Source organism: Cricetulus griseus, chromosome 2, assembly GCF_003668045.3.
Source record: "Cricetulus griseus strain 17A/GY chromosome 2, alternate assembly CriGri-PICRH-1.0, whole genome shotgun sequence".
Lineage (NCBI taxonomy): Eukaryota > Metazoa > Chordata > Mammalia > Rodentia > Cricetidae > Cricetulus > Cricetulus griseus.
The window spans coordinates 89922139-89939564 of NC_048595.1; positions in this window are offsets into that span (position 1 = coordinate 89922139).

A 17426-nucleotide genomic window follows, 5' to 3' on the forward strand; every position below is an offset into this window, starting at 1 on the left:
TGCTCACTCACAAGCCTCCAGCCTGAGGTGAAGGGACTGCAAGATTCTGCCTGTGACAATCTGGGTGCTTGTTCATTATCCAGCATCTCTGAAGGATGTAAGGACGGGAGTGGGTAGAAGGCACTGTCCTTGATGCTCACTGATGCCACTGACCACCTGCCTGTGGGAAGACGACTATTCTGGATGACGATACTGACACTGTGGCCCCTAATGAGCAGATTTCTTTAGGAAATGCTCTTCTCCATTCAGTTTTGGATAGAAAGGACACCTATTATTTGGGAGAATGCCTATGAGGAAGGAGGGGGGTTGGGGAACAAAAACAAGGCAGCCATGGACCAAGCAGTTTACTCAGCATCTTCAGGCAGCACATTTCTGTGGTACTCTGGACTCTGGGAGATTGAAGTTTTCACACTCCCCCCTCCAGCCTGCTCCCCTCTCATGGCTACCCTCTACCCAGCATCACCACGCCAGTATCCCTGGACCCTGAACCTCTCCAGGCTTGAGTCTGAATATAATACATCCTCTGTATTCCAGAAACTCCTCAACAGTTTTGTTCTTATAATAAGCCACAGCCATCCCCACTTTTTAGGAAGTTCACATTTCCACGTGTATTTTTATACTGAGTTAACTTCTTGTTGTTTGCAAGGATGGAAGAGAATGACTGTTCGGGCTCACAGTTGCATCTAATACAAAAAAAAAAAAAAAAAGGAAAGAGAAGTTCAACGGTGCAAGTAAAAAAGTGCATGGCAGCTTAGAATATTAAGAATTCTCTTTTTAAGCACTTTCTTCAAGTTCCTCTAAAAAATCACTTTTTCTTCATTCCAGAACTTTAAATGTTATGTTTATACAGTCCACATTCTATGTAGGACATAGAAAAAGTCTATATTTTACATACTATATAATACAGATGTAAGCTATAATTTATGTTTGTATACACATATTATAATTTATATTTTACAGAAACTATTTTAAAGTCATTATTTTAAAGAGGTCATAAGTATTTGGTGCGACCAGAGAAGCATATTTTTAAAGGGTGTAAAGAAGAAAGTTATTAGAACCATGATTTAAAAGTCTTTCCCATGAAGATCTACAGTTCAGCAGACGTGGCTTACAAACAAAAAGGACAGGACAGGGGAGATGTCCCAGTGTCCCTACCCAGCTTCAGAAAGGAGCACTGACACTTTGATCTGTGTGGACTTGTGAGTAGGAATTGGACTGCTGAGGAACACGCCCCGCTACAGCACTGTTTGAGGCGCATTGCGTTAGAAGTTTATGTTTGCATTATTCTGGGATGCTGTGATTTACAAACAGGCTTTGTTGCTTATTTAATAATCACTACCCAGCTGAAGTTCTAAACAATCAGCATTTATTTTATTTCACTAATTCTCTTGGCACATTTGTCCTCCTTAATTGGAACATAGGTTTCTCCTGCCACCTGGTGGCAATATATGCCTATTGCGGGAGTCAATTTCCAAACTTAGCTAGTTATCTGCTGAGGTTGAAAATGCAAACCCAGAACAATGACCATTTGTAGGAGGCTTAAAAAAAAAAAAAAAAAAAAAAAAACTCCTGAAACATACAAAGCACACATATACATGAATTGCCTCTTACAAGCCTCATGTGCACCTCAAGTAAGCTTATTTTTATCGTCAAGTTGGCACAGCCTAGGCTGCACACCTAGGAAGAAGAGACCTCAGCTAAGGTATTGCTCAAATAAGACTGGCCTGTGGGCATGTCTGTGGGGCATTGTCTTGACTGCTGATTGATGTAAGAAGCCAAGTCCACTATGAGTGGTTCTATTCCTGGGAGGATGAGTCTGGGCTGTATAAGGAAGTTAGCTAATCATGAGCCTATGAACAAGCCATAGGGTGAGGCAGCCAGCAGCATTAATCAGTTCAACACAGCAGGGGATCAGATCTGCCTATAGCATGGGGTAGTGTCTTCATGGCAGATGGGGACTCCAAGAGTAGACAGGAACCAGGCCCAGGCTATGACTTTCCCAGCCCGGCTCCCAGTGCCACACATCTGTCACCCCTAAAGGCTCTATAGTCTCCTGGAATGGTACCACTAGCTAGAGACTGTCTTCAAACATGGGAACCTCGTTGAAACCATAACAAACACAAAGTCATGTGAGCTCAAGTTGCTGGCAGTAAAAACTCATTTGAAATCTTGGAGCTGGAGAGATAGATAGCTCAGCAGTTAGAACAACAGCTGCTTTTCCATAGGACCTGAGTTCAGTTTCCAAAATTTGCATTGGGTGCTCACAACCACCAGTAATGCCAACTCTACACAGTTACCAACATGCATATGGTCTATGCGTGCATGCATGCATGCATGCATGCACCAATGTGTACACACACACAAAGGGGGACAAAAACAAGTATTTTTAAAAGAAAATCTAATGAAAAGTGGAAATACCTAGTTAAAAGGAGAGCTGGCAGGTCTACTCCACTCAATCCGGATCAAACCTAAAATTCATTGTCAGGCTTCTTATAGAAAGTAGAAAAAATATAATAAAAAGAAGTGTGAATTATCCCCTTTCTCCAAAAAGCATTTTCTTAACTACTTCTCTAATCAGTCCCCTAGACACTTCTGTGACTACCGAGCTAATCACAGGAAGAGGTACTGCAAGAAGAGAGGAGGTGCTGGGATTTAAAAGGAAGTACATACGGGAAAGAGAGGGCTGGGGACACAGACCTGGGGGGCTGGAACAAACTGTTTTAGGGTTTAGTGGGAAGCGAGACTTTGGTGTAGCTGTTCATGTGGAGATGGATGGAAAGACTGGCTGAGTCTCATATGGGACATTGGGGAGGGAGGAGCCAGACACATGACAAGGAGTGCAAAACAGGGACAGGGTCAAAACCTCTGGGAGAAAACACAACACCAGCTGGAAGCTAAGACAAAGTCTGCACCATCCATGACAGAAATGAGTCTCCAGGACTTTAAGACGAGATGTAAGTAATGAAGGGTTCTATTCTCCTGGATGAAGGAGAGAGAGGAAAGAAAGGAGAATCCGTCAGCCCTAGACCTTGCCCCTGACTGGCGGTCACATGAAACAGTGCTATCAAACACGTTTGTACTTCTCAGTAGATTCAACAAGAGGAAGGTGCTAGCATCTCTCCTCCTGGACCACTTAGAATTTTGGGGCAACTGGTGTTATGGTCATTAATCTTTGCCTTTCAATTCAGATCGTAGTTCCCACAAGAACTCAATAAATATTCCTTTAGCCATTTATTAAGTGATTATTAAATTAACTAATGGATCAGTAAATGTATGTCAGGCAGTGCAGACACTCCTCACTGCATCCACTGCTGTCCTCTTCATCTTTCACCTAGGTTTGTGCAATGGTGACCTCTCTGCTTATCTTGTCCTCCTCTTCCATCCATCCCTCTATTGTCACTTCAGTTGTATTTCCCTCTTCTGCCCAGAGCTCTCCAGAGGAATAGCAAAGGCCTCTGAGTGGGTTAGAGCCTAAATAGTCAGATCTTTTTCCTCCTTGAGCACACGTTTCTGCCTGCACTCTCCACTCACTCCATCTGAGCCATGCTAGCCACACTGACCACTTCACAAACCCACCTCAGATCTATGTGAGCTTCCAAGGCTTTGCCTCAGATCTCTGTGTAGCTTAGCCCCTGGGAGCCTCAACTCTTCCGGTGTGTCAGTTTCTCTCAAAGCTCTTTCCTGGCCACTGTATCTGAAATTCACATTGTCCCTGACATGGTTTTCCTTAAAACCTTTCCTGCTTTATTTTTTAATAATACTATGACATCACAATATATGACACAATTTACTATTTTACTTAATTTCTTTCTCTTCTAATGTACCCCCCTAGGAAGGCACTGGAGTCTATTTTGTTCATCACTGTACCTCCAATATTCAGCACTCACTATTTGTTGAATGAAATTTCTGGCTCCCAAATAGTTCAATTCTACATGGTGTCTCAATCACATAAACTAACCTAGCATCCAGAAGTAATTTGAACTTCTTACTTTGCTCTTAGAAAACTACTTAAAAAAAAAAAAAAGACCACAGGCATAATTCAAGTAGTAATTCTTAAATTTTGCTTATCTCTCTGTCCTTAAAGTCCAGTAAACCCTACTTAAAACCATCTCTCCCAGCTGGAACTCCCCCAGGCTCAGTAAATTCTTTCTTGTCCCTTTCCCTACCTGCCTTCTTGCACCTACCACCAGTGAGCCTGAAAAGACTGGCTGGGAGGCACCCAGCTCCCCACAGAGGGAGAGGGCAGATTCCCCTAAGAATTAAGCTTCTGTCACTTAGTAATTTTTAAAAAATTGGTGGGGCATAGGCAGTTACATTTGTCCATGTGCTACAAATGTAACTACAGACAGCAGCATGCCAGGGCCAGAAGCCTTCTCTAAGGAGCCTTTTTGTACACCTCTAGGTGAAGTACAGTACCCGTTGAGTATTTTTTAACTCACTCAAGAGCAGGCATGTCGAGATCAGAAGCCCTTCTTTCCAAACTCTACTTTGAGAACTTTGATTTCTCTGGGGAATTTGGTGGTGGGGGAGGGGGAGTGTAGTGTGTTCTGAGTCACTGAAGAGAAAAACTGAGACAAACCATGGCACACATAATATAGAGGAAGAAATTTTATTAGCCGTGTGTGTGTGTGTGTGTGTGTGTGTGTGTGTGTGTGTGTGTGTGTGAGAGAGAGAGAGAGAGAGAGAGAGAGAGGAGAGAGAGAGAGAGAGAGAGAGACTAGCAAAAAGTTACTAGAGAAAACATCCATTGTTAGCTTCTGGCCTAAACATACACACACACACACACACACACACACACACACACACACACACACACACAGTTGATGAAATTCCTTCCTTGGGGCTAGGGTGTGATCAAGCATGTTGGACATACTGAGTTTGACCCCCAGCACCAGAAAGGAAAAACAAAAATATTCCCTTGGTCAAGATCAGTGTAAGATTTGGAGGAAAATTAAACTCCCAGGTAAGTTCAATCATTCATTCAGCCACTGTCCCCAGCCACATTTGGGGGCATAACCCCACTTTGGGGGCATAACCCAGTGACTACATTCCTCCGGCTCCTTCAGATCTACTCATTCCACACCTGTCTGTGGTCTACTTTGAAGAGAAATTTCAGGAAGTGTGGTCTACTTGCAGGAGACATGGATTTTAAGCCTGGAGAAAGTTAAACAACCAAAACCAAAAATCACAGTGTCTTGAAAAATGACAGTGTGTATCTGTGGCCAGTTTTATTATTATCTCCTAGAACTCTTGGCAGCCTACTCAGGATTCCAGGATTCCACAGAGCACAATTTAAAACCCTTTGTCCTCTGACAAGCTGACCTTCCAAAAGAAAGAGGTAGGCATACTGTCTATCCTCCAGGCAGCAGTAGTGGTGAGGTACATCAAAGTGGAGTGAACTGGGCTTCATTATAGGTGCTCTGAGCCCGAACCGTGTTTCCCAGAGGGTCCATGCAGACTTATAAATACTTGCAGTAAAGGAGTAAATAATGAATTTGTGCAATTGGAGAGAAAGCAGCAAAGCTTTTCTGGTGATGGGACAGGCATTTTAAAGACCGCCTGCGCCTGCGCTTTGCCCTACAGATGTAATGGCTTTATATACATTCATGAGCTCTGGCCTCCCAACCCTCCTTCCTCTTTTTCATCACAATCGTAAAAGACAAAAGGAAAGTGAAGAGCAGCGAGAAAGATAAACTTTAAGGGTCCGAATCGCAAACACAACCTGCAGTTTGTAAATTGCTTGGAGACCTTTGCAGGGAGAATCAAGAAAATGAAAAGTAGAACATACAGAAATATTGCTGTTTAGGGGGAAGTCTGTGCCCTGGGCATAAAGCCTTGTCTGGAGAATGGTTTCAAGGCACAGTGCTGAGGAGATGTGAGATAGCTTTGAAGAAAGGACATGTCTGATTCTCCATTCGGCATTCTTTCTGCCTGTCTCCTGTGGCCACCTCCAAGGTCATTTGCTTGTGGAAGCTCAGAGACTCTATGGCTTTAGTTATATTAAAAACCAGGGGGCCTCTGGAGTCCCTGCTATGTTTGCTGGCCTCTGCTGCCCCTAAACCCTCCCAGGTAGATCTTCCAGGAGTCCAAGCCACAGTAAAGTCAGGGGTCTCCAAGCTCACCCCAGAGCCAGACTTCCTTAGTGTAAGTCCCAGCTCAGCCATTTTTTTTTATATAACCTACATTTTCTTCCAAAAAGGATTTATGATCAGCTGCAAAAAAGGCTTTTGGATTCTCTGCATGCGTACATGAATTGCTTTGTAATTTAGGTAGAGAGATTTATTGGTTTTAGACATAAACAAACACACACAAATACATACACACAGAGAGAGAGAGAGAAAGAAACTGGCTGCCAGTAACATGATGTCAAGTGATTCTTACACGCTGGGGTCCTTGTTCTGAAAGGCAAACTCGTGTTGCTAACTTCAGCCGCAAGGAATGCAGCAGTGCAGCTGCAAAAAGAAATGTGAAGATCACAGGCTGCCTCTCCAGCACTCGGTTGTATGTTTAAACCAAAGGGGACAGAGAGTCAACTAGCCATCTCAGCCAGGTCACTGGGCCTTGCTGCCTCTTTCCTGTGAGTGACCCCAGGCCTTAGCAAGCTGTTAGGGGGGCTCTGCACTGCCAGAGAAGCCAGTCTTCAGAAGAGATATGAGATGAAGATCGTACCCATTCATGGTGAGCCCTGGCCTCGAGGTGGTGCTGCAATTCCTTGGCTCAGGGCCAGCATGGATAATTACATTTCACCTGCCCAAACCCTCCTGTGGTTTCCCTCAGAGACCTATTCCTTTTCCACAGCTGCCGAGGTCCAAGACATAAATACTCTCTCACAGGCAGGATTCTATACCCCAGAAGCTGAGATTTTGTTTCTTACAATGAAAACCCTTTTGCACACTCTTACTCCTTGGTAAATGTTTATTAAGTACCTACTTAACAGGTGTTAAGCACTGTGCTGGACATGTAAAGATAAATAAGCAAGGCAGTCCATTTGGGGCTCTCGGGAAGTTCAGACTAGTAGGAAGCCATCAGCAAGAGCAGTAAATGCCTTTTAAAATAAGGTACTGGGAGGGTGTGAGGTAATGGGTTAGCTAGCAAGGTACATGACAAGCATAAGACATGAGTTCCATCCCCTGGAACTCACATTACAATAATAATAATAATAAAAGGCCAGAAACAATGGCACACACTTGTAATCCCAGCATGGGGGAAGCAGAGACATACAGATCCCTGGAGCACCCAGGCCAGAAAGCCTACTTGGTAAGCCCCAGGCCAATGAGAGACTGTCTCAGAAAACCCAAGTGTACAGAACCTGAGGAACAACAGCTGAAGATGTCCTCTGGCTTTCAAACATACACACACACACACACACACACACACACACACACACACACACACACACACACACACGTGTCTGGGAAACAATGAGAAATTCTAGGTCTTCTTCACAACATGCAAGTTTCCCAGGGTTTGTGATGTTGCAGCTGACATATAAACAAACCCCCAAGAAGCAGACATGGGGAAGAGCATCAAAGCAGAGGGTAGCTACAGAGCAAGGAGGCCTGAGAGTGGATGAAAGGGGTGGGAGATCAGGCTTCCTCCCTGGAGAGGTTGGAGCACAGCTGGACCGCCTTGGGCAGGGACTTGTCTATAGCAGAGTATGGCTTTAGAGATGTGAGTGGAGAAACCAACCCTCCACTACCCATCCAGCCATTGTCACTGTGTGGGGAAATCAGACAAACTGAGGAAACGAAGCGCCAACAGATAGAAGCATTGGGAAACGGAACTAGCAGGTTCTTGGTGAGACAGGAGAAGAATCTAGAAGATTGGTGATGAGACTAAAACCAAGATGGCCCAGAAGGAGGCAGAGTGCAGGGAAGGAGAGACTCCGATGGGGACTCCCAGGAGGCAACTGAAGATACAGGACTGGATCATGAGCTTCCACACATGTTCTGCAGGGACCTCAGACCACAGCTTGTCAACCATATGTCCTTGGTGGCTCTGGGCCACTGGACGGCTTGTTTCTGGGCCTTCCTGATCCTCAGCGTCTATTCAGTTAGTCTAGGTAACTAACAAGTCCTCTCATGACAGGACAATGACAACGAATAGAGCCATTTTCTCCATGTGAGCTGTGAATGTCCTCATAGTGAATGACTAAAGGGTCACAGCTGGGGGAGGTAACCAAAAGTACTCCTTTATCCACAGATTCCAAGGATTCTGTTCTAACCATTACAAAAAGGTGTTTAAATCAAAGGACAGAAAAAAAAAAAAAAAAAAAACTAAGATGAGCCAGCAAGTAAAGGAGTTTGTCACCAAACCTAATGACCTAAGTTCAATTCCCAGGTCCCATATGAAGGAAGAAGAGAGATGATTCTCGAAGCTGTCCTCTGATCCCAACACATGCACAAAGTAAATGAAACTTTAAGAATGTTTTTTAGCCAGGCGGTGGTGGCACACGCTTTTAATCCCAGCACCTGGGAGAGAGAGGCAGGCGCATCTCTGAATTCAAAGCCAGCATGGTAAATAGAGAGCATTCCAGGATATCCAGAGATATTAGAGAGACCCTGTCTCAAGAAAAACAAAGAAGTCAAGGTCAAGTTGCCGGTGAATGCAAGCTTTCCACATGGGCTGTGCTCAAGTTCTGCAACGGACTGTTCCTTTTATCATCCCAGGTTTCTCTCTACAAAATAGCCTAGTGCATTCAAAGACTAAAATATCCGTCATCCTATTATATCGTTAACCTACAATAATTTCCTGAAATCTGTTTGCAAAAGTCTGCCAGCACATAGCTGGCATCCACAATGGAGCGTAATAATCATCTTTCAGCTTCTTAATAACCCTTGTGCATTGAACAATCAGGAGAATGAAGGGTCAAGTGGAAGGCAACGCCCTGTAGTGCTATGAATGTGTTCGAGGATTTTCTGCGATAGTGCCAGGGGGATACATGGGCATTCTTGGCATATGAGCATGTAAGAGCCTCACAACATCTGTTCCAACAACATCTCCAGATAGTACATGCAGTATCATCCTTAAAAGACAATTTTCAGAAAGCCCTAAACAATTGTTAAGGTTTTTTTTTTTTTTTTCCTTTTGGCTACCTCCAAAGAGAAAAGTAAACAAAGCATGCAATTTATAATCCAACTCTCTCTGTACAACCTACTGGTGGTTACTCAGCCCCTAGTTATATGCCTGAGATAGACTGTATTCTATGAGAGCACAGGACATTGAACATTATGACCTGTATCCCAACTCTGTTTTAAGGTAAAGTCCTAAAATCTGCAAAATGTAGCTAAAGTTGCCTGAGGAAGTCCCGGGTACCAAAAGCCCACTCACCAATTCCACTTCTGCAAGGGTAAGATCTATGAGAAAGATATGAAATGGTATGCCCTCTATGAAAATGGGGGATAAAAAAGAAAATTATCCAGAGAAACATCCCCACACTATTCCCGAGCCACCTGTGACCCAAACAGCTCTATGCCCAGCAGCAGAAGGGACCTGGAATTAAGGACAGCTGTTAAGACAAATTCTCACCTATTGTACTAATGACGTTGCTTTTGTAGATTTTTAAATTGATTCTTGTGAACAGAGGTGAAGTTGCCTTTTTATAGCAATTAGAAATGTCGGGAACCAGGCAGAATCTCTGTTAACCCAGTTTTAAAATGTTATGTAGGGTGTCTTGAGTCCCATCTGATGTGTGCTCTTCCTACAATATTTCTGAGAGGCTTGAAACAGAGGCCCATGAACCAGCTGAAGGCAATCGAGAGGATATAAGAGAGGAACACGGAACGCACATTCCATGACCATGGCTTATTGCTATGCTGGATTCTTTGTGATGTGGGTTCCTTGATCAGAAACAGTGCTAGAGGGAATACCATGATGGCATAAGGCATTCTGTAAGCCTGAGGATGCCGGTTTTGTTAGAAGTACTATGTGCAAGGATATCAAATCTGTACCCAGAGCAAATGTCTATTCTGCTAAGAGCACAATGCTGCCCCTTCTGTAATAGAAGTGGCCTAGTGTGAATAACCTAGTGCTGACTGATAACCCAGAGAAATGGAGCAACACTGCAAACTTAGTACTAGCAGATGGAGTACCTGTTAATGGTGAAAACAGATCACCCTCAGTGAGGTATCTATGTGGCTGAACTCATGCATAACCTCCATGTGAATTTAAGACTGATTTTACTATTACATCAAAAATTAATTATTGATATTTTGACTAGGGCTGTTTGAATCCCTAGATTGCTTTGGGAAGTATGGCATTCTTAGCAATATGAAGCCCGCTAATACATGGACAAGGGATTTCCTTCTATGTCTTTAAATCTCTTTTAAGGAATTGCCTCATATGTTTATGGAATTGGCATGTCCAAAACATGTAGGGAAGGCTGGAAACCCTGGCAGTGGTTGATATGTAGGCTTGCAGAAAAGCTTTTCTTCCCTGGATTCTTCAGCCTCCAAACTGATTGGATAAGGTCGAACCTCATTGTGAAGGGTAATCTCTTGTGTTAAAGTTAACTAGTTGGGCTAGATTCTGATGGCTACAGTGAGAGGAGAGCCCAGAAAGCAGTAACATCTTTTATGAGTATCAGTCCCAACAGGAAATGTGTGTTCATCTCCAATACTAGATTACTTGGTACAGAAAATTGTTTTGAACTTAGAGTTCAAAGTATAACAATGTTCAGTACAGAAGAATTTAGATGAGCACTTGGTTCACAGTAAGTACATTTAAGAGTTGACTTATACTACAAGGTATACTAGACCAAGAATTCCCTCCATATGACCTAGTCAAGGAGAAAAACCAGTAACCAAAAAATATAGTGTTATAAGCATGGAAAAAAAGGAAGAGCTTCAGAAATTTGCAAAGATAGCATTCACTGTCAACTTGATAAACTCTAGAATCTCCAGTAGACAGGCCCCATATCTGAGAGATATTATTTTATTACATTATTTTATTACATTAATCAAGGTGTGAAAGCTCACTCACTGTGGGTGGCACCATTCCCTAAGCAGGGAGGGTAACCTGGACTATAAGAATGGAAACAGTGAACTGGAGACTCCATTCATTTTTTCACCTCGCCCTTCTTCTAACAGGAGATATACTATAACAATCTGCTTTCGGCTCCAGGTGTTTTGACTTTCCCACCCTGATAGGTCACTTTAGACAAGGAGCTAAAAATAAACCCTTCCTTTTTTTTTTTTTTTTTTACGTTTCTGTTCCCCCTCAAAAAAGTATTTTATCACAGTAATAAGAAAAGAAATAAAGGAAACTCATGATAGGATACCTTACTGCTATGAAGAAAAAAAGATGGGCAATGCATGGGAAGGAAGCCAAGTTGAGGGCAGTTTCAGTTGCACAACTCCCAAGAGCAGGGAAAGGAAGCAGAAGACTCTTCCAAATGTGGTACTGCAGCCTGAGCCTTCCAAAGTAGCTCAGTAAGAAGATCCCCACTGAAACTGAAAGAGTCAGCCAAGTCAATAGATGTGCAAAGCACATCACAGAAAGATGATAAAGCAAAATAACAGGATTCCTCCAAGAAGTGAAAGCAGCTGTCAATTCAGGGTGCTAAAACCAGCAAAACTTCTAAAACCCATGGCAAAATATGGTCATTCCAAGAGAAGAAACAAGGTAAGGCAGTTCATAATGACCAAGCCAGCACTGCAGAGGACACTACACATGGAGAAGGAAGACAGTCTCAATCACGAGAGCACAAGGAAAAATGAATTTTGTGAGAGGAATAGAAGAAGGAGCTAGGAAGGAATCCATCACATCAAGTTAGTAAACCAGCAACCCCAGGGGAGAAAAAAATAGAAAAAAGAAGAAAGAAGAAAAAAGAAAAAAGAAGGGAAAAAAGAAGAAAAATAATCCAGCCAAGCAGAGCAACCACCAACAAAAATTTAAAATTATTAAAGATCTCTCAATAATAACCAAAAGTGTAAATGGACTCAACTTCATCAGTAGAGTTATAAATTACTCAACTGGATTTAAAAGTTAGATACAACCACCTATGTTCTCCAAGAAATACACCTCACTGGTAAACTCAACTCACTGTAGATATTACCTATATCTACAAATTATCTGCACAGCATCACATATATTAATATTTGGTTAAACAAATGAATACCGTAGCCTAACCAAGTTGACACATACAATTGATCATTGTCACAGGTGAGTTGTATGAATCCTAAGTTTGAGAGTTACTGGCATGCAGTTACTATTTCTTAATACAGACCTGAAAGTTTTGGGGTTTTCTTCCCCAGTAATGGTAACACTAAAATCCATAAAAACACAGGGTGCACCCCAAGACCCATCTCCAACATGTATAGAAGGTTTTAAAATTAACAGCAAAGAAAAAGGACTCATGTTTAAACTCGGAACATAGCCTGTGAAATGGCTATTATCTTTTATTGTTAGGGAATTACAAATTAAAACAAGTCACCAATACACACCTGTTGAAATGGCCTTCATCCAAAATCAGATGGTACCAATTGCTGCTGAGAAGGAAGATCACCAAGAACCTTCATTTATTGCTGGTGGGTTGTAAAAATATTTAAGGGCATTTTAGAAGACAGCTTGGCAGTTTCTCACAAAGCAAAGTTTAGTCATGCCCTACAATGCAGTAGTTATTAGGTATTTACCCAATGGACCTAGAAATGTGCATTCTATATAAAAACCTGCACATAAACAGGTTTGGTAGTTTTATTCATGATCAACCAAAATATCTTTCAAGAGATGAATGGGTAAACAAACTGTGGTATGTCTAAACAGCAGAACAACAGATTTGAGAGATGAAATGAGGCATGAAAGCCACAAAAAGACACAAAAACTAGTGAAATGAGTATTGGCTAAGTAAAAGAACCCAACCAAGAAAATCTACATATCACAGCTCCAACAACAGTGAAAGTCAACATCCTAACAATGATATAAGAAAAGGCTATAGAACATCAGGAATTCAAGGCCAAAGAGAGTTGAATAAGTGAAGATCAGAAGTTTGGGAAGGAGAGGATGACAGAAAAACAATTTTGTAGGATATTGTAATGATGGACATACAACATTATGCAGTTGTTAAATGTATACAGCCTTATAGTACAAAGAGTGGACCTTAATGTAAGCAAATTTTATAAAACATAATTGAGGCCAGCAGATCCTGGAAATATGGTAATAAAGATAGAACATTTTGGCAGGAGAGATAAGTGAAACTGGAATTACCATGATTCCTAAACTTACCCAATGAAAAATATCACCCAAGAAGTTTGTGAAAATACATATCTCTTTGCTCCTCTAAACACACTTAATTTCTAAAATGGGCAAGTATGGAGAAACAACACCATAAAATGGTGAGTTCTGCAGTCTCTGATGATGGAGACATCATCATAGTGAATTTTCTGAAGTTTTGCAGAAAATGCACACACAGGGGAGAGTGCTTCCAGGAGAAACTGGCTGGCCTAGTTCCCAGTGGGCCTCACAGGTGGTGTTAGGATGATTAATTTATCACAGTCCTAAGCATGCCTCTCAGCCTCACAGGCCTATAACTCTGACTGATTCCATTTGCAGTCAGCCTCACACAAACCAAGTTGCTTGATAAAACCAGTCAGCAAGTTTATCAATTAAAAACTTAAATTATGATTATTACAGTCCACACCACGCAAATTGGCATGACTAGTTCATTTCCTTCCTTCAAGCATCTGTATAGAAAGAATAAATGTTATCAAAAGTTTACTTGGCAAACAAGAAATTAGAGAAGAGTTAACTGGATCACATTTACAAGTTCACATTGTGTAATACTCCTCAGGGGCATTCTTACCCGCCATAGTCACTGCCCAGCCAGAAACAATAGCATTCAGATTACAGTGAAACAGCAATCATTCACGACTTAAAATCAAATTTTCACTAGAGGTTCTGATTTAATATGCTTCAGTGAGTCAAGACAAATAAAGGAAGAAATGAAGCTTTACTTGTAAACAACATAATTATAAATCAGAACATTCCAAAACTACATTAATATCCTCCATCATACAATAAAATGATAAGTAGCTGTATCAAATATGTAAATATGGGAGCTAGAACTGTGACACTATTCTTTAGAAGGAGTATAAGTGAGGGAGCTCATGATTTTGGATTAGGGAAAGTTGTTCAACAAAACACCCAAAATATACACAGTCCAAGAAAAAGATAAATGGAGCCTTACCGCAATTTAAAAAACTTTGTTCTACAAGTGATATGACAGGGAAAGGAGGGATGATGGAAGGGATGTTTACATGGGGAGAGGAATAGATGAGGCAAAGAGGGGGCTAGGGGAGAGTTAACTAACCCTAAAGGTGTTTGAGACTCAAATACATATATGTGAGTTTAATTGGAACTACCCTACACAAGAATTATGTAGATACAAATTGGCTCACCCAGAAGATATAAATTGGCAATAAAACACCCAGTGCCAGCATGGGATACCTCCCCACCTAGCTGTTGGTCAGAGTTGTGCCAAAGACTTCCCAAAACAATACAAGCTATTGCCATTGCTCTTGATCGCCCAACAGAATTTGATGGTAAGACCATAGTGCTGAAGCCAACACACACTTTGGTCACGGGATATGGAGAAGTCAAGTTGGTAGTTAGTAGTGACCAGGAAGCTTCCTTCCTGCTAGCTAGCTTTCATACTGCTTGAAGGTTCTATGTAGACTTGGAGGCAAGTGCTCTTATTCACTGGGCCATCTCCCTAGCCTAGGAAGACTTTTTAAGTATGACAAAAAAAAATCATGAAATGAATACTGCTAAATGAACTACCTTAAATGAGGGATACAAGTTCATAAATATGTGTGCGTGGAAACACAGCCAGTATACTAGATCATATATGTGTAACCAAAGTTGCTGGCAAATCCACTGAAGCATTCCAGTTCCATTAGTTACCAGGAAAATATAGAAGAAATTTTTACATGTGTGTGTGCCCCCAGAGGTCAGAAGATGGGGTCATGAGTACTTGGCATTACAGACATTTGCCAGCCACCTAATGCTGAACTTGAGTCCCCTGATAGAGCAGTAAGTGTTCTTAATCACTGAACTGTCCCAACCTGCAGGACATCAACCTGGGGCAAGAGAATCAGGGATAGGGAATGGGGACAAAGAGATGCAGAAAGAATGACCACAAGACAGGATTCTGATCAAGTGGCAAACTTTTTTTTTTCCCTCAGGCTAGCTTATGTAGTCAGCAGAGCATGATATGGCGAGGGGTAAAATGGGTTGTTTATGAGCCAGGTGTTAGTGTAGGCAGGATATTAGGAAGCCACAAAAAGGATGTTTGGCAGGGTAAAGAGTTTATGAGGAAGAGGTCTAGGAAGGGTTGCCTAGGTGACTGAGCCTGTGGGTGGAGGACTGTGTCTTTTTCTTGAGCTGAGGTTCTAAGGAGCTCCTATGTAAAGGTTAATATACAACTATGTGGCCGGCCAAGAATGGCCTAGGATCTCATGCCCAGCCCTGAGATTTGACTCCCAATACTGAGCCATCTCTCCAACCCCAGAAATACAAATTTTAAAACAAGCACTACTATCTATGCCTTCACAGGAGTTATCAACAGACACATAGCACCTAGCATTGCTGGGGGTGGGGGTAGGAATTGGAACTCACACACATGATCAGTGAACACACATATAAATCCCTGCAAACTCTTGCAAAAAAAGCTTCTGGGGCTATCTACTAATGTTAAATATGCTCATACTCATACTCCAGGACCCAGCACTCCCAAAATACAATGGGAGAAAAATTATATGCACATGTGCACCGAAGGATATGAGCAATTATTGTTCATAACACTAACACCTACAATAGTCCCACACTTAACATTTCCATCAACACAATGAAACAGACACACAAAATAAATCACAGACCTAAGTCACTTTTATAGTAACCATGACTTCTATAGTCATTCTAGCATCCCAGGGATTTGGATGGAAGGGACACCTGAAGTCATATTTTGTTGTTGTTGTTTGTTTTTGTTTGTTTGTTTGTTTGTTTTTGGCTTTTCAAGACAGGGTTTCTCTGTGGCTTTGGAGGCTGTCCTGGAACTAGCCCTTGTAGACCAGGCTGGTCTCGAACTCACAGAGATCCGCCTGCCTGCCTCTGCCTCCCAAGTGCTGGGATTAAAGGCATCCGCCACCACCGTCCCGCTACCTGAAGTCATTTTAATCAAGATTGTGATGTTTATCCTTTACTGTGAGCCATACAGAAAGGTCCTTGAGTCAGGACAAGGAGACTGGACCAAACCTGAAGCTCCTTGGATATACAAACCAGGTCAGAAGGAGAGAGACAGGAGCTTCCAAGGTTCTATCTAATAGATTTAATCACCGCAAATTCATGGCAATATACATTGAACAATTACAGGGAAGAATAATGTGAGCTTTTGAGACTTGTATCCAACTGAGAACATGAAAGATCAAACATGGAATGTAACTATGATAGTAACATGTGATTAAAATGATAGAATCATTGAATGTGTCAGTCAGAATACCCTAGAGAACCTCTATTAGCAGACCATCACCACAGCATATCAGAATAATCATGATAAAATGTGCAATAGTATAACAAAGGGCACAACTTCTGAAGTTCCCAACTCACTTGCGAGACTCAAGTATCTGATGCAAAGGGCACATTATATGAGCTTAAATACAGCTTGATTCTAACCATTGGTTAACTTAACCTCTCACTACAAAATCATGTTTTTAAATCTTACACGTTATTTTCCAGCCATATTGGACTAGAAATGTTGAACTTAATTTTTTTCCATTTGTACAGGGGTAACACACTGTGTTAAATATGTAAGGTCTTATCTACATGGGTTTGATTACAAAAACTAATAAAGTACTCTCTAAATTAAAAAAGCATAGCCATTAGGGACTTAATTTGCATTTCCTCATCAGGGAAATGATGAGCAATGAAATTCAATATACTGAATATGCTTGTTGGCTAATTGTGTGTATTCTCCAGGAAAATGTCTGTTCAAATCCTCTGCCCATTTTAAAGGCTGGTTAAATTATAGGAATTTTGTCTGTTTGACAATATTTGCTATGTGACCCTGGTTGACCTTGAACTTGTGATCCTCCTACCTCTGTTGTGCCCAAATTCTGAACCCCAAAATTACCAAGAGACCCAATGTGATTCAAAAAAAAAATCTTACACGTCATTTTCAAAGCATATTATAAAGTACAAAGTGACCTTTCACAACCCAGTTATGCATAACTCAAGGTCCTTAAAATGTCAGGCATTCAACTGTCACTTAAGGTCAACCTGAGGCAGTAGCTCCAAGTTCACTATCTCATATTAGTGAAAATTAAAGATGTGGACTCTCATTGATGTATGAAAAGTAGAAGCAAGCTTTTTAAGATTTCTAGAAAAATGAGAACTTGAGGGAAAGGGGAGAAACTTTCACAAGTGGGAGGGGTTTC